The 22,358-nt window shown below is 41.8% G+C and overlaps 1 protein-coding gene across 15 annotated transcripts in view; it reads right to left on the bottom strand.

The window, feature by feature from the left end:
* The window catches only part of FOXP1 (forkhead box P1), a 539,690-nt gene that overhangs the window by 327,396 nt on the left and 189,936 nt on the right, over window positions 1-22,358 (bottom strand). The window contains exon 1 of one of the 15 annotated variants that reach the window (XM_080995732.1): window positions 2,389-2,471. The exons of 13 other annotated variants lie outside the window; for them this stretch is intronic. The gene's annotated coding sequence lies outside the window, so the exon portion shown is untranslated. Of the gene's footprint in view, window positions 1-2,388; window positions 2,472-22,358 lie in introns of those variants that run through there. One more of the 15 variants, XM_080995733.1, reaches the window with a different exon arrangement.

Below are 22,358 nucleotides of genomic sequence, written 5' to 3'. Positions count from 1 at the left end.
TTTCTACTAATAAATGCAATGTGCTCGATTGTTTCTTTCTGCAACATGGATACTGTGCAGGATAATCATACTTTCATGGAAAGGTAATAAAAAATTCTCCATGAAAATAAACATAATATTGTACAGTAATCAAGCAAGAACTATTTCAGGAGCTTTTCATGAGTAGCCATTTACTTTGGCATAGAATTGCCGTGTGTAGCAAAGAATAGAGTATATGCACTAAGGGGGGGAAGGGGGGAAGACTCAAGAACTAATACACAGTGAAAGACAAATTTAAAGCAGCCTTCTGGTGTACTGACACAAGAATATAAAAATGACATGAGCAAGAACAGATTAGTTTACATACTTTTCAATCACAGCTGCTGCTCGGAAACCACAATACCTTTAAAATGACATTCTGAGGAAACAGATACAGCACGGCTGTAGCAGTGGTGAGGCATACTTAACACGAAATTAAAAGGGCATTTTTTATTTACATACTTCATACAGCACTGAACCCCAGCACAATTACATGGGAAATTTTTTAGTATGATTAATTTAGAAATAAGCTAGTGATAAATAGAGTGCACAGAAAATGATTCTGCTGAGCAAATTTTTATCACCAGCCTCAGATGTCAAAACTTGGTTTCAACAAGGGAAAGAGCAAGGCACATCTTCTTGGTTAATATTTAATTGGGTGCTAAAGATTTCTTATAGAGGACCTCTGAACTACTGCTGACAGCCTCACGAGGAATCCCCAGTGATGCCAAAGATGTATGCCCTTGCTGTATAAACTAAAATAACATGAAATTTAATCAAGTCATTCAATTAATAAATCACTTTAGTGGACACTGCTGCCCAACTCCTATTTAATTACAAAATTTAAAAAATATTTGCACACTGCAAGCACTCAGATGGGCTGTGAGGTTCCATAATACATACTTAACACTTGAGTGGGAGGGCAAATTTATATAATAAATGCACAGCTAAGTGCAATGATCTGATTCCACTCAAAGTGCAAAATCATTTAGCCTATCTCGTGGGATTAAAAAAAATGCAAATAAACTTTCCCCCCACTCTTTACATTTATGCCATTGCCATGGCTGAATCCCAGGACTGAGTTAAATCAGCTGCTTTTACTACTACAGAAAAGGCTGCCATCTTGACAGGCGCCAGTGAAAAAACTCAACACTAGCTCAACACTGCTAATAAGTGTGCATGCACACGAAAGCTCATACCAGTAACTAACTTAGTTGGTCTCTAAGGTGCTACTGGAAGGATTTTTTTTATTTTGTTTCGACTACGGCAGACCAACACGGCTACCTACCTGTAACTAGAACTTTGAACAAAGTTCAAACAAAGCATTATGAATTATATGTGAACATTACCACATTTTTAAAACAATGTTTTCTGGAATTCCACTGTGCAATTTCTTATTAACTTGCATTGTTCCACATTCTTGTCTGCGATAGCACAGAAAAGAGCTCATGATGGCCTCAGTTTTGCCAGTTACCATGCAAGAGTATGTTTACAAATCCTATAGCTGCTGACCCAAAGGAATAGGAGAATCACAAAATACAGCCCAAGTTTTAATTATTCCAATATGCAATACACAGGGGAAAATATTACTAATAGATCTAAAATCATTGCAACAGAAATAAGATTAAATTTTTAACTACACCATTAAGAAACATTCAATTGCCTGTTCTCCTGAAATGCATTTAAACCCTGCCTCATTCTTACAGAGGGAATGGGGAAGTTAAGAGCATATTCAACCAATTCATCATAGATTGTACTGACTGCTACTTTGTTTTTTGAGACCAAGTATGGATAGTGTTTGAGACCTTTAGAACACCATACAATCTGGTCCCGGCAAGTTTCAGGTAACATGTCTCCCACTCTGGGTGCTCACATCCTTTAAGTACTGCTTGCAGCTGATCTTCGCAAAATGTAGGCTTCTTTCTCCCCTTCCCATCATCTGATAAGGAGGGGAGAAAGAAGCGCCTTTCCAGCTCTGTATTTGGCACTTTCCAAAGCCCCTTGCGAGACGCAGGTGGCACTGTGGTCTAAACCACTGAGCCTAGGGCTTGCCGATCAGAAGGTCGGCGGTTCGAATCCCCACGACAGGATGAGCTCCCGTTGCTTGGTCCCTGCTCCTGCCAACCTAGCAGTTCGAAAGCACATCAAAGTGCAAGTAGATAAATAGGTACCGCTCCAGTGGGAAGGTAAACCGTGTTTCCGTGCGCTGCTCTGGTTTAGCCAGAAGTGGCTTAGTCATGCTGGCCACATGACCCGGAAAAACTGTCTCCGGACAAACATCGGCTCTCTCGGCCAGTAAAGCGAGATGAGCGCCGCAACCCCAGAGTCATTCGCGACTGGACTTAACTGTCAGGGGTCCTTTACCGTTACCTTTTTTTAAAGCCCCTTGCACTGTGGTTCTCAAGCACCTGATAGCCAGCTGTTTGTTGGGTACTTGGGAACTGCACACAAAGGATGTTAGCGGGTGGGTGGGACAACCCACCTGTCAATGTGACATCATAATGGTGTCATATGATTGACAAGTGGGCTGTCCTACCCATCTGTTGAAGTTGGACCTGCCAAAAAGGTTTCCCACCTCTGCTTTAAGTTTTTCATTCTCTAAGTATGTAAAATGGACAAGAGTGTGCAAGACGGAATTTTCCATCCTGTTTCCTACATTTAGATTACAACAACCAAAGATATCTGTCTCAGCAAGACCGGGGGGGGGGGGGGGGAGGGCAGAACAGAACTGCATCGATTTTTTTAAAAAGGAAATAAAAGGCTGTTGATGTTTGCTAATGTTGCTGTTGGTGTAAGGTTTTTACTTTGTACTTTTATGAAAAGATGTGCACAACATTTCTCGAATTTGCAAGCCACCTGCCGCAGGCTTTCCAATCAAGAGGAGAAAGAAAGATCATTCCATGTCGCGAAGCAGTGAAAATGGATAGCATGGAATTTTACCATTCCACACAGTTCTCGATGCATTATTCTACGCATCAAAACTTTCTTCTTCATTCTGCAACAGACACACATAAATACTGGCACACAAACACAAGCAGCACAAAAATGTGGAGGCACGTTTGAAGCAGCATTAAAATTTAATGCAAATTATGCACTGTTTGGGCAAATTTTCCTTGGGGTGTTTTTCGGTACAGAGTTGCATACTGTATATCCCCCTATTACCTGGTGCAGCAGGCAAGTCAAAGTGTGTTCTGCTGTCTGGAGACATGCAGAAGGACTGAACAGTGTATTTTCACATGAGCAGAACACAGAATCCTCTGCAAACACCATACAGGTATTTATGTAAACCAACCTTTTCATTCTGGAGACTTCCTGCAGTGGACTTCCCTCCCTGCTCCAGACTTCAGCTGGTTTATCTTCCCTCTTGAAGAAGTTTAGTCAAGTTCTTCCAAGGATATTATAATTTTGTTATTTCAGTCTATGAATGCTTCTTTCCCATTTGTGGAGAAGCAAAGTACCTGACAAGTAGAAAAGGCTTTTGAAAGTCTATTTGTATTAGGTTTATGGACCCATTCTACTGTTTAAATCAGGTCTCATTAAAATTACCATCCACACAAGTTCTCCCACTGGGGAATGTACATGCCAGAGTTACTCTACTTCTGCAGGCAACGCTGGAAGGGGATTGCCTGGCTGCAAAATAGCTGAGGACGTAGATGGGGAAGGGGAGGCGGGAGGATCAGAAAGACTTCAGGCAGTGCGCAAGTTTCTACTCCTCTCCTGAGAATTCAACTGCCATTGTCTCTGCATTTGCTGAAAAGCGCCCATGAAAAAAATATGCTCTCATGAGAGGAAGGTGTCCCCACACTAGGTCAAATATGGCTTCATCTGCCCATTTTATGACGGAAATGTCATGCTAATAAGCAAACACTAAGCCTGGCAGCTGACACAATCTGTATAGTAGCCCCTCAAAGTTTAATTTTTAATAGTAACTGTACTCGAACCTTAACATAAATGTATTAATGTTGAAACAAAGACAATTAAAGTCCATTATTACATATATGTATCCTTCTGTGTTAATGATCTGGAAGATCTCCCTGCCACTTACATTTTGTGCTAATAATTACAAAGGTAGTCAGAAATAAGTTGTTTAAGCTGAAGAAGCAAAACCTCTTTGACTTTTAAATTTAAATGAAGGGGATGATGAATAATATATTTTCTGATTTTTTTGATTTTTTTTGTTCTGCTGCAATCTATATAAGGTTATATAAAATGTCCATTTATTATACTTGCTCATTCCTGGAATCAGACATGCAAAATTACCTTTCCCTTCTTATAGGTTTCATTTTTCACATCAAATGTCATCCAAATAGGTAATCCTAAAATCCTAATTTATAAAAAAAATAATTTTGGAAAGAAAAAAGTCATTGAGGGTTAAAGCGAAAGCCTCATGAATGAACACAAAGCATGATGAATGCTTTGGGGTTTTGTTTTTGTTTTCCTTGCTTACACTGGAATCTTGCACTTCGGACAAATTAAATGCGAAGTCTGCATGTGGTGGCTTTACCATTTCATATTCATGTGAAATTCATTTGTGTGAAAACAGGCCCCATGTGAAAAACTCATCAAATAACCAGGTCAGAGTAAATCAACACACCCTGTGTCTTGCATGTTGATTCTACAGTCTCAAAACAAGCATATGAATCAGACATTAGTTCTATAATTTTCTATTGTTTGTGCTTCTTGGACCAAGGGTACGCAAAGGAAACATCCTAGTATCCAAAGTGAAAAGGATTTATTTTCCTGTGTCAACCATGGTCTTTGGGTGGAGGAATATCTCAGAAATGAACCTTGTGTATCGGCCTAACATTTGACACTCACCCAGCAAAATGAGTAATTTATCTTCTTGCTGCAGCAAAGAATGATTCCTTTGGTTTGTAAAACCCAACCCAAAATATTGTCTGTGTGTCTGGCCTACTTTCTTTATAAAATAAAATAAAATGAACCTCTCTCATAGTCTTATTTTAATAAGCAACAGAAGAATCTGGCAACCATTATTTAAGGGAAGCCAAGCCAGTGTACACAAGAGTAGTACATTTGCTTGTTGCCTCGAAGAAAACCCAAAATACATTCCTCTCCTCTGACCTAGCCAAAGTACATGGCCGGATTCTCTTGCAAATTTGTTAAGTGGAGTGAGTTCTACAGATTCCATATAATGGACACGCAACACATTTTTGTTATGTCTTTCTTGAATTTGTATTTAATTTACAGTTTGCCCAAATCTTTATGGCCTCATAGGACTGATGGAAACATGGGGGAGGACACACGAACCAGTAAGATGGTAGCACATGATAGGGAACAGTGATACAGTAGATATGGTCTGACACTTCTCACGCCAATACATTAAGGCAATTCAATAATCCCTCTTTGGCAGCAGTTATAGACAATATAAGTTGTGCTGTATCTGCGGCTTCTAATAGAAGTGTCCAGGCTCAAGGCTCAGATACCCTGGAGCAATCTGCTGTTTTGGACTTGCCAAGGAAGAAGGGGAAAGGACAGTCATCATCCTCACCCACTTTTCTATCCATCTGAAACCTTCTTCCACTCTACTGTATTTCATTTTAATAGTCATTTAATATATTTTACTCAACTTTATATTCAAAAGAAATCAAAGCAGCTAATAAGCATAAGAAATAACAGATGCTATAAAAACAACCCTTATACACAAATGTGCTATAAAAGCTGGCAACATCAACCCCGCCTTGTGTGAATGCATTGCAGACGTCCACAGTGCCTGGAGACAGGCCGTCAAGTTGTGTATCCATAGCAGTGACCAGAGGAGAAATGACTGCTGGGAGGAGCTCAGAGAGAAGAAACGCAATGGCGCATCCATAGTAGCACAACCGGAGGCCATCATCTGCCCCAGCTGCAACAAAACATGTCTCTCCTGTATCGGTCTCTACAGTCATAGCAGGTGCTGCAACCATCCAACAGCTTGAACTCACCCCCAAGGGCACACTCCTACATTGTCTGCCAAGACAGACAAATGACAACATATATATACATATGCATATATATATTCACCTATATATATATATATATATATATTCAAAATAATTACAATTTAATCCAGGAGGATTGGAAGGAGTGGGAAGAAACCTTAACAAACATAGTAAATCAGCGGGGGGGGGGGAATATGGGGCAGCGGGGAGGACAAACAATGACTATTGCTAGCAGATAGGGAATAGCAACATGATGTTTAACCAATTCTAAAAGACCAATTAAGTTTGTTCTGCGTATAAGCTTTCATGTGCATGCACACTTCTTCAGATGCCAAGCTTAGCTTATAACCAGAACAAACTTAGTTGGTCTATAAGGTGCTACTGGACAATTTTTAAATTTATTTATTTATTTCAACTGCGTCAGACCGACATGGCTACCTACCTGAATCTACAATTCTAAAAGCTTCACAGAACAACCAAACCTTTAAGAACTGTTAGAAGATACCCAATGATGAAGCCTGGTAGAAATATTTCTTCAGTCTGGGGCTATAATAGGCCTGTTCCTTCGCAGGTAAAGAACTTAATTCGTTCCAGAGGTCTGTTCTTAACCTGAAACTGTTCTTAACCTGAAGCACCACTTTAGCTAATGGGGCCTCCTGCTACTGCTGCGCTGCCGCTGCACAATTTTAGTTCTCATCCTGAAGCAAAGTTCTTAACCCGAGGTGATATTTCTGGGTTAACAGAATCTGTAATCTGAAGCATATGTAACCCGAGGTACCACTGTACCTGCCACATTTCAGTTACTGGAGAAACAACAAGCAGGGCCTCAGATCTTGAGTGATGCACCCATTGGGTGGGTGGGTGGAGACATACATGGGAAGATTCAGCCCCAGTCCTTAAGATACTAAGGCCCCTGGTCATTTAGGGCTTTAACAATAAAAACCAGCACCTCAAATTGAGCCTGAAAACAAGGAGTTAACCAGTGCAGGTGAAATGTCAACCAAGTAATATCCTCCAACCAACCAGAGCTAAACAAATATTTAGCGGTGCTGGCATTGTGCATTAGTTGGGTTTCCAAAAGTTTTTAAAGGGTGCCTGCCACATGCAGAACATTTTGTGGAACTTCAGATTGGAGGCAACTAAAACATAAATGACTATGGGCAGGCATGTTCTCCCCAGAACAGGGTGCAGTTGATGTGCCAGCCAAAACTGGTAAAAGCACTCTGAGTCAATGCCACCACCCGAGCACCCAAAAGCATTATTGCCTCAAGAAGCATTCCCAGGCTACAAATGTGCAAATGCCATATGGTTCGCACATCACAGTGGGTCAGAGTATGGTTTGCTTTGGGATTTTTAGAGTAAGTATAAGAGAAAATTTGACTACAGATTGTGCTTGAGGAGGAGCCATGCTCCTCCATTTAGATCATGGCTTAGCTGCCACACTGCACTGAACTAAAATGCTGAGGGATGTGCAAAGCAACGGCAATCTCGTCCTCAGGAGTCAGCTCATTTGACTCGGCATGATGAGAGAATGGGGAGACTGTCTCTTTCCAGAGTGTTCTTGCATTTGGCCTGCCAGATTTCCTACGTCTTTAAATTACAAGAAGAAGTTTCTGAAACAGGGGCCTTTACCAGGTGCTATCCTCCCTGAAGCCATATCCCTGTTGCTGTGTACTATCAGCTACTTCATCACCTTTGTTTCAAGCTCCAACCCAATTCAAGCACCCCAAAGCCCATTTGCCTGCCATCCTTTCATGGACATACTTCTTAGCTTTTACCCTTTTTGTCAAGTGTGGTAGCGAAGCATCTACTGTTGTGTTTCTGTATGGCTTGAAAGCAGCACACCACTATCTTTCTTTCACCACCTCACCTACACAATGTTGTTGTTTTTCCCACCCTTATGCTTGTATTATGCCTAATCTCATTGGGGAAGGGTTTTGTTTTAGCAGTACAGCACCTTGTGCAGAAGGCCCCATGTTCAGCGTATTCAGGTAGGCTGGGAGAGAACCCTGCCTGAAATCCTTAAGAGCTGTTGCCAGTCAGAGTAAATAATACAGTGGTACCTCACGTAACATACGCTTCAGGTTACAGACTCCACTAACCCAGAAATAGTACCTCGGGTTAAGAACTTTGCTTCAGGATGAGAACACAAATCGTGCTCCTGCGGCGTGGCAGCAGTGGGAGGCCCCATTAGCTAAAGTGGTGCTTCAGATTAAGAACAGTTTCAGGTTAAGAACAGACCTCTGGAACGAATTAAGTTCTTAACCCGAGGTACCACTGTACTGAGCTAGATACACCAACGTCCTGACTCACTATTAAGCAACTTCTTATGTGTCTAACCTGACATATGCCTAAGCCAGATATATGTTATTATTAAGACCTGTTCCTCCAGAACTTCTATTCAGCCATATTCTACCAAAACTCACCTATCTATTGAATCTATCAATAAAGTAGCAACAGTAGGGGGTAAATATATAGTACAATTCCTTATTACCAAAGCCGCACACATATTGTTGCATTTACTAACCACTTGTTGTTTGCCTGAAACCAAACCAAGAACGAAACAAACCTGCAATAAATGAAACTGACCACATCCTCAAGCTTTTAGAGCAGATTAGTTCTAAATCTGTAGCATTTACGAAGCAGTGCCTCTGGGAGAAACATTTGTTTGTCTGTGGACCCAAGGTGGGTTACAAATTCAGGAGAACAACAAATTAATCAAAATAATCAACAATGAAAACCTTAAAAAATACATCAGTGTAGCAAGTGAAAATTAAAACCATCTTTCTTTCACATCCCTCCTGCTTATTTGTTTTTTTTAAGAGAGAACGTCTTCATGCTCCTCTCTCTGTCAGCAGCCAGTCATTCCAAAGGCACAGAGCAAAAACTCTTTACAAGATAGAAGAGACAAGGAAGGTTACATGAAAGAAGGCACTTGCTTCATTGTGAATTGAGTCCAGGTGTGGCAGTCAGAGCCAATCAAGAGCTATCAATATAGGAATAACATAATCTGTAACACTAACCCAGCTAATTAGGCCACCATAATCTGATTCAATTGAAGATTATGGCCCTCCTTCAAGGGAATCCACAAGAGAGAGAGCTCTGCAACAGCCTTACAAAAGGGTTACTGGGACAGAAACCATATTCCTATTTCCCAGAGTTGGACATAGCCAGCTTATAAGAGCCTAAGATGGTAAAATGCCTCCTAGCAACCACCTGAACCAACTTTCAGACATAGAACCAGATCCAGGTGCTACAACCCTCTTCCCTATATGAGACTGTGATACACAAGCAGAGCAACCACACACCACTTCCCAGAGTCAAAATAGTAATGAACTAACCACACCTAGCAGTTTCAGTCCAGTTCATATCAGTCTCTAGTCATCTAGAATTTGGTAATACTACCCCCAAACTTCCATACAGTTGCATACAGATCAGCATGAGATGCAAAACTGAACCAAAAGCACACACCAAACCACACAAAACAACATTCTGGAATCTAAGCAGCACTGAGCAGCTGACTCACCACCTGGTATGGTGAGCCACGTGGCTAATGCAATTCCACTTGGGTTTATCAAACATCAGCCTGCTTCTCAGTCTGAACAACTTGTCTCCTCGTGAGAAGATTCTGAAAGAATATGAGTTTCTGCTTCATCCTACTAACCGCCTCTTCAGGAACCAAACAGCATCTTAGACCACGCCACAGTTGTTCCTGCTCCTGCTTGACTTTGGGTTCTCTGATCCTCTTACCACTTGGTATGCTGATATCTAACACCCATCCCTGTCTCTTTTTAAAGCAGCAGGTTGTCCATCATGGTCAACCAAGGTGTTTATATCCCCAAAACTAGTTGGCAGCCAGACTGAAATGAACCCAGAGATGGATCTTTTATCATAGGAAACAAAAGTTCTTCTTAGTAGAAGAACCACCTAGTCCAATTTTCAGCTCCAAAGAGAAGACTATTCTACCTGCAGCCAAAACTGATATTAAACAGCATGGGGAGCAAACTGAACTAAGAAAGAACCAGAAACCCGCTCTACGTGCATGAATACCCCCTACATGATTCAGAACTCTGTGCAATCAAGTTTCTTAATCATACTTGGAGTCTATGCTCACACTAGGAGGGTGCTAGAAATGGAAAGCAAGAGTCACCTCGGACAAAGACACCTGGAAGAAAACTGGGGACAAAGCAGTTCAGTACAAAAGCAAATGATAGCTTTTTGTATCTCACATGAACAATTTACATATTGTGGGATTACCTAAGGATGAGCAAGATTTCTACTTAATCAGCTACCTTGAAGAATAGATTCCCAGAGTGCTGGACTTAAACTCAATGGATGATCCCATTAAAGTGGAAAGAGCATGAAAAATGCCCTTGAGAACCACAGCTAATACTACAAACAGCAAGAAACAATCATTCTTACGTTCTGCAATTTTCAGACCCCAGAAACAAAAGGCTGAATGATGAAAGCAGCACAGGGTGAAAGACAAGGGGACGGAATCCTAATACTTCATTTGTAATTTTTCTTTCACTGACTGCAATTCTGGTACTCAGGTACTAAGAGCATGGCCCTTCTACCACCAAAGTAAGTCTCTGGGGGGAAATTCCAAAGTTTTTTCCCCTCCTGTACCCAGACCAACCCAAGGTCAGAGACAAACAGAAGCCATTTCTCTTCTGAGATGCAAAGTGACAGAAAGAGTTTCAAAAGGATAAGTGAAAGTAAAAGCTTAAAGAGGCAAGCAACAGCTAGCAAAAACACATCCTAAACTCCCCAATGCTCTGCTCACATATGCTCAGTTACTTTGATATGCATGCTATGTCACACAGGAATATTGTTTTAATTTACTACTGCTGTGCATCTATTAGATTCAATTAGGGTTCTCACTGTCACACTCTTGAAAAGAGCCCCAAACTCGTCTTTGCAGATTCATCACAGACTTGGGGTGTTACATTTTCAGTGCAGAAAAGAACAGTCCCAAACAAGGTTCAGGTAGAACTAGCTGATAGCAGCTTAAGTGAACAGTGTGGTGGAGTGGCTAGAGTGGTGGAGTGGGATCTGGAAGACCAGGATTCAAATCGTCAACCAGCCCTTAAGCTCCCCGGACGACCTTGTGCCAGTCACTCACTCTCAGTCTAACCTACCTCACAGGGTGGTTGTGAAGATAAAATGGGAGAGGAAATATGTATGCCACCTTGAGCTCCTTGGAAGAAAGGTGGGGTATAAATGTAAATAAGTAAATAATGCATAAAATAACATTCAAAACCAGCCACGTGTTCCTCCATCCCAAATTACAATGGACCTGATTTATTGTTTGTCCGAAATCTAGAAAAGCAACTTCTTATTTCAGTGTTCCTCCATCCCTTTCTGCTTGGCTTCCCGTAGTCTGACTGGCCATTATGAGAATAGGATGCTGAACTAGATACCCCTTTAGTCTGATCCAAAAGTGTTCTAGCACAGGGGTGGGGTACCTCGGGCCGAAGGCTGAATGCAGCCCTCCAAGCATCTCTACCTGGCCCTTCAGGCCTCCGCCGCAAGCTACACCACACCAGGCCATGCCCCTGACTGTCCTTGTTCTGCACCCTCCTCTAGTAACTTTGCCAGACTGGAATGTGTCCTTGAACTGTGTTAATACCTCTTGCTTGCCTGGGTAGAGTTTGGTGTGTGCCCAGCCATACCCATTTTTTCCACACCAACCACGGGTATATAGCTGTCAGAAGGTTGCCCTCCAGGGAACGTGGTTGTTCGGCTGGAAAGGGTTCCCTGCCACTGTTACAGCATTTTCTATATTCCTTTCCACATTTACTTCTGTATGAGAAATATCAGGAAAGAGAAAGGGACAAAAGCTCAGATGTGAGTGCCCCCTGTAGTGATTTAAGAAGAGACAGAAACAAGTGCTGTACCTTGCTTTGTTTTTATGTAAGCCATATGGATGAAGGATGGGTTAGACAATCATATAACCATTTACCTAGAAATAAGTTCACTGAACTCCATGCAGGGGCAGAGGAAGTGAGGTGCAGTGGGGTGCGGGCTGCCCCGGGTGTCACCACTGAGGGGGGTGCAAATTGCCAGGGGACACTCACCACGGGGCCTGCAGTGCACCGAGGAGAGACGCAGTGACTTGGGCGCACACAGGCTCCACGCTGCCCAAACAGTCCACCTGCTGCCTCCCCCTCCCCCAGCTGTAGGGCGGGTGAGTGGGAGGAGGCAGGCAGACTTTGGAAGCCCTGCGGTGTGCCCCACCCCTATGGGCTGCTTGCCCCGCCCCCCATGGGCGTGCCACCCCAGGCACCCGAGTGGCTTCCTCTGCCGCTGTCTCCATGGGCTTACTTCTGAGTAGGCATGCACTGCAAGCCTGTCAAAGCTCCGTTTTCTGTAATAGTGTCCCATGTTTACCTGTGTTTGGATTGGCTCCAAATATTTCATGCAGCTCCCTTTTATATTTTATTCTCCCTCTCTAAATCTTTAGCAAGTGAAATCTATTATGATGTCAAAAGGTAGCTGACAACATAAAATGTATCCCACTGAGTTGATGCTACACACATCTAAATTTACAACAACGTAAGTATCATAAAAATTATAAGAACTGCAAATTAACCGCTGATGGGGTTTTTTTTTTAGTTCACTGACATAAATAATAGTAAGGATCTGGATTACTTCCAAACATCCTTAAGTCTATTTAAAGTGTCAAAAATTATCCAGGAAACCTGTTTCAGCCTCAGACCTATCTTCTACAACACACTGCATGCCACTGAGAGAAAGGTAGGCCCTCTGAAATCAAGCAGACAATTTAGTTCAAGCACTGTTGATTTCAGTGGGATGTAGAGGCAACTTGCTATCTCAGAAATGCACTCTTATAGAAACAACAAAAGAAAATAAAACTATGAACATCAGAATTCAGTGGTGCTTTAAAAAAAACTTGTGTGTCTGCATATATACCTGCAAGCATGATTTCTTCATTAAATAATACAAACTCAACAACAGCTAAATCAAATTTTTGTTCTCCATTCTTCACAGACCAGTATCACAAGTGAAACCCTTTCTTTGTTTCACGATTTGATGTTGGAATTGGATGTTGAAGAATATACCTCATGGAGCTCCTATCAGTAGACGTTCTTGTTTGCTATATTGTTTGTATGCCAACACTAATGCTTGTCAGCATGCCTCTGAGAAGAGAGTTACTTCCCAGCTGCTCCATAGACAGCAGGTAGAAGTCGACACATTGCTTTGTGGGTTTCACACAACAGGCACACTGCTTTGCTCTGGACCGGCTACTCCTTTGCCTTAATGTTTTTGACGGCGGGTTCCCCTCTCCTCCTCCTGCAAACAGAATGGTTTCTAATTTTATGAGGAGCACAATAATTTATAATATTCTGCACAATAAATGTCCCCTTTTCAAAAATGCATCAGATCTCGCAAAGAAGCCCATTTCAGTAGCAATTATGACATCACTCATTCAGGAGTGGTCTTTACTGACGTCAACCAGTACAACTATTCAAGATCAACTGAGCTTTGGCAGGAGGAGACAGGTACCGTCCACATTTGCTAAAGCTGTGAGCAGGTGTACTTCATGCACAATTCACTTTAACTATTTTCTCAGCAAATATAATTATACTAGGAAGTGATTAAAGGTGTTGATACATATTAAAGTTATAATGTAAATTTAAAAGAAAAAGAACATTTGAAAGGAGCCCATGCCTTTTAAAATCCCTGCCTGGCTTAAAACTTGATTCTCTTACTTACTCAAATTTCCAGTTGCCCATTCATGCCAGATGGGCATGAGGCTTTCCCATGTCTATAATGTGAATACGAAACTTGCACCGGCTACAAGACTCAGCCAGTTTTTTTAAAAAAAACACCACCACCATGCTTTCTCGCCTGCATTAACAAAAAGGAAATGCATACAAAATACATGGGGTTCCAAATACACATGTGTACCCAATATCCTGCCCTGGGACAAACAGATTGGTTTCTAGCTTTGGCATCTAAGCTACACAACAAATAATCCTGCATACCTATATTGTCATGGTCCAGTTCTGATAGTGAATCCAAATTAGCAGTCTCACCGCATAACTTACACCAATGGAAAAGTCAATGGAAAAGGGCACCTCTCAAATGTATTACAGCAGCACAATGCCCTCCTCAAAGCTTTTTATAAGGTACAGGCATCACCTCCTCTTTAAGAGAAGGAACATGACACAAAGCATGCAAATACATGCCAGAATGGTGGGGGAAGATATATAGCAATGGAGGCAGTGAGGGACACCTTTCAACATTCCACTTCAGGATTATGGATAAGAGTCATTTTTCCAACCTCAAAGAAGCATCTTCCCACTCCACAGATGAGATGGATTTGGAGGTATATGAATACACCAGCAGTATATTAACAAGGCATAAGAAGGACAAACAGAGCCAAGTGTGAAACTCTCACAGTGCGCTTCGAGTGGTAAAGAATTCTAAACGTAATGTTTGAAGTGGAGATCCCTCCCATTGTACAGACTGTTTTTGACTGCATCTACAGCTGTTGATAATGTGCATTTTAGGATTTGACTGTCTTATAACCATCACTTGAAGGACCCAAGCCAAAATTTGCTTAAAATGTAATGACATCTGCTGAAATATTACAGTTTGCCTCAGATATGTAGGTGCTACCTTCAGCAGAACATCAGATCTGTGGCCAGCCATCAGACAGCAGTTCCCAGTGTTAAAATGTAAGACTTCAGCCTTTCCAACATTTGATTATGTGTCAACACAGCATTATAACATGACACACAAAAGAAAAAGTTGTAAGAGATATTCATCATACCAGCTAAGGATCAACAGTGATTTGGGTTGGGAAACACTGCTCTAATCAGTATTTCCTAATCTGCAGGAAAACACTAGAAGAGAAATATTAATACCATCAACCAAAATAAAAATAAACCAATTAAATTTGGAGTTGAAAACTAAAACCAATATATCAACCATAAATCCTGATTCCAAGTGACAATAACTACTCCATCCTCTCTATTGATTGAGTTGTTTTTATCATAATCTCCTGTATCTTGATTATCTTAAAGCAGATTGTGCACCTAGCCTAATTAAAATAAACCTCCTCAAATCATATTTGCAGCTCTGAATATAGTACATTTGAAGTATATTCTGTATTTCATCTCACATTACAGCTGGTCCCTAGCTCAGAAAGCAAAGCAAACTTTTCTATTCTTGTGAATATTCTCTTTTTTTGCCTTTCTACATACCCAGCAATAACACATTGGATTTTTTTAATGTAACTTTTTTAAATTAATCGGACCGATCTTTTATTCAATTTTTCTCAGCACCATGATGGTTATTTTCCCTGTCCATAAATCTTTAGCAATAGTCTACATGTCTCTGTGGTAGCTTTTTGAAACAATGTGTAATTGTGTTCTACTAAACATTTTTCTTATTTATCTCCTATTAAACTATAAGTCACATTTTATAGTATCCGTTCACAGTCAGAACAAGTTTCTGCTTAGCAGAATGCAAGTCTAGTAGGTAGTAGACTCTTGTAATGATATTGATAATGGGTACAAATTATAACATTTATATGAGGGAGGACAGACTACTCTTTGTTTTATAGTCGTATCATAGCTTTCCCCAAATTGTATCTCCACTGAAAATTACAGCCTTTTCCCATGAGTGACCTACCTTGCGGATATTTAGGTCTGCTTTTCTCAAGCCAGACAGTGATTGGATCTACAAATCTGTAGTTCCATTTTAATGAACTTAGGCTTTAACATGCTGCTATTATGCTGGCTCACATCAGTTTCAAACCTCTCTTCGTGTTCCCAAGACAAAACCTAATTCTCTGCTGGGCAGAAAACAATGATACATCTGCATGAGGGAAAACCCACGAGTAAAACTTTAGAAACAGACAGATTGTGGTAAAATGATGGTAACTCTGTTTCCCCCCACTTCAAATTATTACATTTGTCTCATCAGGAATATGGGCTAAAAGACCCTTCCCTGCATTTGGGGGTTTCTTACCATGCAGAGTGGAGCCACCCCATTTTGTGAATCAAACAACAACTGCAGTCTGGTGCCAGCCCTGAAACTTACACAAGATGTAGGGGGAAAACAAACAAAGGAAATGAAACAAAGAACAGTTCAACAAAGTGCTAAAATGGAGTTGTTTACCTGTAGCTGCTATTCTTCAAGTGGGTATTGCCACATGTATGGAAAGGTGCCTGCACAAACCGCAAGAGGGTAAACAACCCTACAAATATCTGTGATAGAAATGGCTCCAGCAAAAGGTATAAACCGTGAAAATATGCTAGAAGGGAACAGGAAACTGCTTGTTTTAAAGTTCATAGCAAGCAAGGAGATAGTTAAACTATACATGCTGAAATCCTTTGGGCAGGAACAGACTGCATGTGGTAGAACATCCACAAGCAACAAACCAAATCTAGTATTGTATACGTCAGCAGCTAAAAGTCTGATGCAGCAATAAAACTGCTAGCGTACAGTGGTACCTCGCAAGACGAAATTAATTCGTTCCGCGAGTTTTGTCGTCTTGCGATTTTTTTCGTCTTGTGAAGCACGGTGTCGGGAAAGTTTTGGAAAAGCTTCAAAAATCACCAAAGTCTTTAAAAACCTCAAAAAATGCTACCACACCGCATTCTATGAGTTGTTCCTCGAAGTCAAGTCGCAACTGTATTAACTGTGTTAAGAAAAAGGAAACAAACTTGCAAGACGTTTCCGTCTTGCGAAGCAAGCCCATAGGGAAAATCGTCTTGCGAAGCAGCTCAAAAGCTCTTGCGAGGCATTCGTCTTGCGAGGTACCACTGTATTTGAAAAGCTAAGCAACAAGCAGCTCCGGCTTGCCCAGCCCTACCCATTGCCACCCCACCACCGCACTTAACTGACCTGGTCAAAACGGAAGCCGCAGAGATCGCCCTCTCCCAACAGAAACAAACCAAGACTGCTCCATAGGAACACAAGAACCAAACTGACTGGACAACACAGTAATAAACCCGAGCATGAACTGACTGTTGACAGTTGACAGTTGAAAGTGCATGCGCTTACTTGCCATTAGAACGTTCGTTTACCAACGCTTATACAATTGGTTAGAACGCGCCTTGTACATAAAATGTGTTAAACCCAATACATAACATCCTCATTTAATTTTCACCTGTGGCCCCCTTGGAATATCTTGGGGGTATTACAAACTCGTCTATTTCACACTGATGTGGGTTTCACATGCGATGATTCATAAGTGTATTCTTAGGGACACTGATGTATGCTTTTATTTCCCTTTCCATCCCCTTGAAGAAGCCCTCATGCCAAAATCAAAAAACTAGACAGAGGCGAGTGTGGAAAGCTGGTGGGAGACTCTACCTGGATTCTGCATACATATCCCATCAGCTGTTACAAATACACCTAGCCTAATCAAACAACTACACGCAGATCACTCCTTCTGGGCAAGAATGCAGCACAAAGGTGTATTCAACAAAACTCTAGCTTACCACCTGCTCTTAAACCTAGTCTATGTTTTCGTAGGTGCAGCCATTTATTCCTGCATCCCCTGTTTAGGATAACGTAACAACAACAACAACAACAACAACAATTTATTATTATTTATACCCCGCCCATCTGGCAGGGTTTCCCCAGCCACTCTGGACAGCTTCCAACAAAATATTAAAATACAATAATCTGTTAAACATTAAAAGTTTCCCTAAACAGAGCATACCTGACCTGCTTGTAGTCTTTCCCTTACTTTTTTATACGGGAGATTTCAGGAATTGACCTAGGACATATGATATGGGTAGCATATTTTCAACTACCAAGTTAAGTTCAGAAGACATATAAGACACTTGGAGGAGCATAAAAATTTATATTTTGCTTTTTTCAAATATTGGCAACTAGTGATTTGTTCTCTAAGGCTTCCAGCAATGACTTGGGGACAATAGCAAAAAAAAGGGGGGGAGGGCAGTGACTTCTGGGTTATGTAGGATAGGTGGGTCCTGAACGAAATCTCCATCATAAAACGCTTGGAAAACACTGGAATTGGATTTCCTTTTAATAGCATTTTTTCTTCTTGGTGTCTGCTGATGCTGTGCAGCGATTCTGCTTGCTTTAGAAGGGTAAAACAAAACAGCAAGCCAAATCTCTCTATTTTAAAGGGAGTGGTTTCCCAAGAAAAGCATAGTCTCATTCCCTTCCTATTTCCTGTAAGATACACAGAAAAATGCAGGCAGCAGGAGCAGCAAGCATCAGTACTAACTTTGAAAAAGATTGTGTAGCGACAGCTGGGCAGCAGGAGGCCTTAGCCTGATAGATTGCTGGGGTATAAAAGGTAGAAATAAGTCTACAGCTTCTTCATTTTCAGGAGGAGGGAGCAAGGTTCTAGGCACAAAGCAACTTTCCAACTACAATTAATGTCAAATTAAAGCTTTCTATTTTGGATTAAAAGTGAGCTTTAATATCAATCGCTGCATAGAAGTTTGAAAGATTAAACACCTTTAAACAGTGTGTGTGTGTGTGTGTGTACACACACAAACACACACACAATAAAAACTATACTAACACAACTCCCCAACACTGTCTCTTTTACACAGTAGACTGTATAGAAACTCAATGCCAAATTATTATTAAGAGGAGGAGTAGGATTTTAATAACGACAAAATCCACTAATACAATAGATCTTTGTAGTGACAAATCGACAACAGATGTTACTCCCAGTGAACTAAGCCTAAAACTTTGAAAGGTTTTTAGCACTGTAGCTATGATATACAAAACAAGGTCCATGTTCCAAATATTTCACTTAGCAAAATAAATAAGAGTTATATTTGATGCAAGAAGCATTTACGAGAGAGGAACACTACAGTAAACATTGCCTAATCACACCCTGTGAAGAAGGTCAGTGTGCTTAAAACCCAAGGTCACATTAGTATCCTACATTTAATTAATAAATCTCAGCACTACTATTACCATAGTTTTAACTGTAGCTCCTTTCCTGACACTAAAGGACCTAAGCATTAACAAGCTACTTATATGTGGAGCTTCTTGATATTGCTGATGAACTGCTACAAGAGATTGGTGCCATAAAAGTGTAGGCTTCATCATAAATGCTATCATGCTAAGCTGTATGTCTCTGGGGTATCGGAGCATGTGGTCACAGTTTGTAAGCATTCTCATTCGTTCATTCACTCACTCACTCACTCACTCACTCACACACAGACACAATATTGCTGTAATCCACGAAAGCATTTTCAAGTACAGTGGTACCTCAGGTTACAGACACTTCAGGTTACAGATGCTTAAGGTTACAGACTCTGCTAACCCAGAAATAATACCTTGGGTTAAGAACTTTGCTTCAGGATGAGAACAGAAATTGCACAGCGGCGGAGCAGCAGCAGTGGGGGGGGGGCCATTAGCTAAAGTGGTACCTCAGGTTTAGAACAGTTTCAGGTTAAGAATGGACCTCCAGAACAAATTAAGTTCTTAACCCGAGGTACCACTGTATAGCATACATTCCCAAAGTTACACTTAAAGCCCAGGTATTGATAAAGTGCGCTCTCTCTCTCTCTCTCTCTCTCTCTATATATATATATATGCTGACACTTTCAAATTGAAAATTCATGATAACCGGTGAAGCTTGACACAAGCTGGTATTAAGTGGAAGTTCTGCTTGTATGCTGCCTACTTATTTGAACCAGACAGAGCCCTATCAGCAACTTACTTTAAATAATAAAGGTATTTATCGAGAGATGAGCAGGTGTTTATTGAGAGGGAAGCAGGTGGCACTGTGGTCTGAACCACTGAGCCTCTTGGGGTTGCCAATGAGAAGGTCGGCAATTCGAATCCCCACAATGGGGTGAGCTCCCGTTGCTCGGTCCCAGCTCCTGCCAACCTAGCAGTTCAAAAGCAAGCCAAAAAGTGCAAGTAGATAAATAGGTACCACTCCGGCAGGAAGGTAAACGCCGTTTCTGTGTGCTGCTCTGGTTTTGGTGTCCCGTTGCTGGCCACATGACCCAGAAAAACTGTCTGCGGACAAATGATGGCGCCATTGGCCTGTAAAGTGAGATGAACGCTGCAACCCCAGAGTTGTTCGCGACTGGACTTAACTGTCAGGGGTCCTTTACCTTTACCTTTATTGAGAGATGAGCAGCCTGGTTTGTTCTTTCTACAAGGTTATTCAGCGGAACATACAAAGCATAGGAAGCTGACACACCAAGATGCAAACTAGATGCTTGCTAGAGCAACGTATATAGAGCACATGGGTTGAAGATGCTCGTAGACACTGAGTCTTTCCGTGAAGTAAGCGCACAGGAAAGAAAGGGCAGACCTATCTCTTCACTCCACCCACTGCAATCAAAGCTGAGATCACCCATGATTACCACATGGGGACATTTTCCCTAAGAGTCCTAGCCACACAGTAAGGAAATCTGTTTCAATCATGTTGGTGGGGAGTGATAAGTCTACCCACTCGATGTGCTGCCTTCCCAATAAGGTTCCCCTGTCCTTGTAATGAAGAAGTTAGAAAACAGATACATAGTTGCATTTTTGGAATCTAGCAACAGTCCTGGCAGCATATGGTACAGACCCTGCTAGATTATTCTGCTGCAGACATGTTGGAACACACTCAGGTTAAAAGAAAAGCTTTCAGAATGTGGCAGTAGCATTTCAGAAATATTAGGCTTAGCCATTTTTTTCTGACATGCCAGCTTTCAGTGACCAAGAAGTCCAGGTTTATTTCTCTCTCTCTCTGCCTGCCTGCCTGCTCCCAGAAAGTATTCAAAGATGTAATTCCCAATATACTCCTAAAGCGTGAAAGTCCAGGAAAGACTTCATGTGATTTATCTGCACTTGGTTTTGGGCTATGCCAGCACAAGCACAACATCAGAGGGAGGTAAAGAAACCAAATAGCTTTTTAATCACTTGTCAAATTAATTCTTGCTATTTTGTGATGTGCAAAATGGGAAGCCACATTCTAAGAGGTGAAACACCTCTGGGTTTGGGTTTTTTTTTAAGTAAGTACCTAGTAAAGTGGATTACAATAAATTAAAAACGATGTAGATAAAGACATAGACATAGTTGCTGAAGTTTAAGTTGCAGAAAATGTAAGTCATTATTTCATCATCCTGACGATGATTAGGCTTCCTAGAAAATAGATGTCAGGGACTGGTTGAACAAAGAGGAATGGTGGGAAGATCCAGCTGTAGCACAGCAAAGGGAAGAAGGCTCAGAGACCATGAACTGGTGATGGGACAGCAATGACTGGTCAGAGGGAGAAGAGTGAGAAGACTGGGAGAAAGTGGTGTCAGAAGCTGAAGAGGTAACATGCTTTAGTGAGCAGGAAGAATCCGTTGCAGAGAGAAGTTCAGGATCAGAGGCAGAAAATGAAGCAGGAGAGTAGGATGATGGAGGTCAAGAGGCAGAGACAAGTCAGGCTGGTGAAGAAGCATGGGTGTCTCCCCTGCCTGCTGCAACAAGTTCTCCTCCCCCAATCTCCCAGTACCAGGAAAGGCATGAAATGGGAGGAGCAAAGGCAGACATTCAGGCACAGTCTTAGATTGCTTGGGAAAGACCCAGGAGAGGAGGGGACGTAGGCAAGTGTGGGAAAGTGGGGACCTTCAGTGTCCGCAATTGCCTCATAGGGGCAAGATCTAATGAAGAAGAGTTGCTACGCTCATTAGGCTTCGTACTCCTGTGCAGAGTACTCTTTCTAATAAAGAGTTAACTTCACCTCCTCTGTGTGATTTACTGCTGGCGCACTCCTGACAATATGAGTATCAAACCCTAGCACTGTGATTCTCTGATTGAGCACTTCTGGCAGTTCACCACGGCTCTGATGTTTAGATGGCCTTCACTAGGTCTGAGCCTTTAGTGTGGCGGGCCTTGCACAGCTGAACTCCCTACCAGTAGAAGTTTGACAGGAACCAGCCCTTGCTTCCTTCAGATGCCCTCCGAAAACTTTTTGTCTATTTGTTTAGACAGGCTTTTACAACATTGTTTTTTGTTTTGTTTTAAATGTGGGTTTTTAATGGCTCTTTCATTGGTGTCACCCTTCTATGTTGTACTCTGTCTTGTTATGTTTTTGTGAAAGTGTGGATGATACTGTCAGGGAACTGACATCGGAGCCAGAGGCGGAGGCAAGGCTCCTGAGCGATGCTGGAGAAGGGCCCAGCAGGGAGAGAGGCAGCTCATCAGCTGGGGAAGGAAATCAGCATAACACCAGGGATAAAGGGGGGCAGATTGGGGAATCGGTGAGGGGGCTCCAGGACTCCTCGCCGGAGACCAGCGGGGAGAGCACGGGTCCTCCGCTACCCACACCCTCCCTGCGCAGAAGACTTCCGCGCAGGGAGAGTAGGAGGAGACTTGGCGTCAAACAGCTTTTATGCTGGAAAAGGTTTAAGAAACGCCCACTGATGGATTCTGCTA

Source organism: Podarcis pityusensis (assembly GCF_964106645.2).
Source record: "Podarcis pityusensis genome assembly, chromosome: 2".
In the NCBI taxonomy this organism is placed as follows: Eukaryota; Metazoa; Chordata; class Lepidosauria; order Squamata; family Lacertidae; genus Podarcis; species Podarcis pityusensis.
This window is presented reverse-complemented; position numbering and strand designations above follow the sequence as displayed.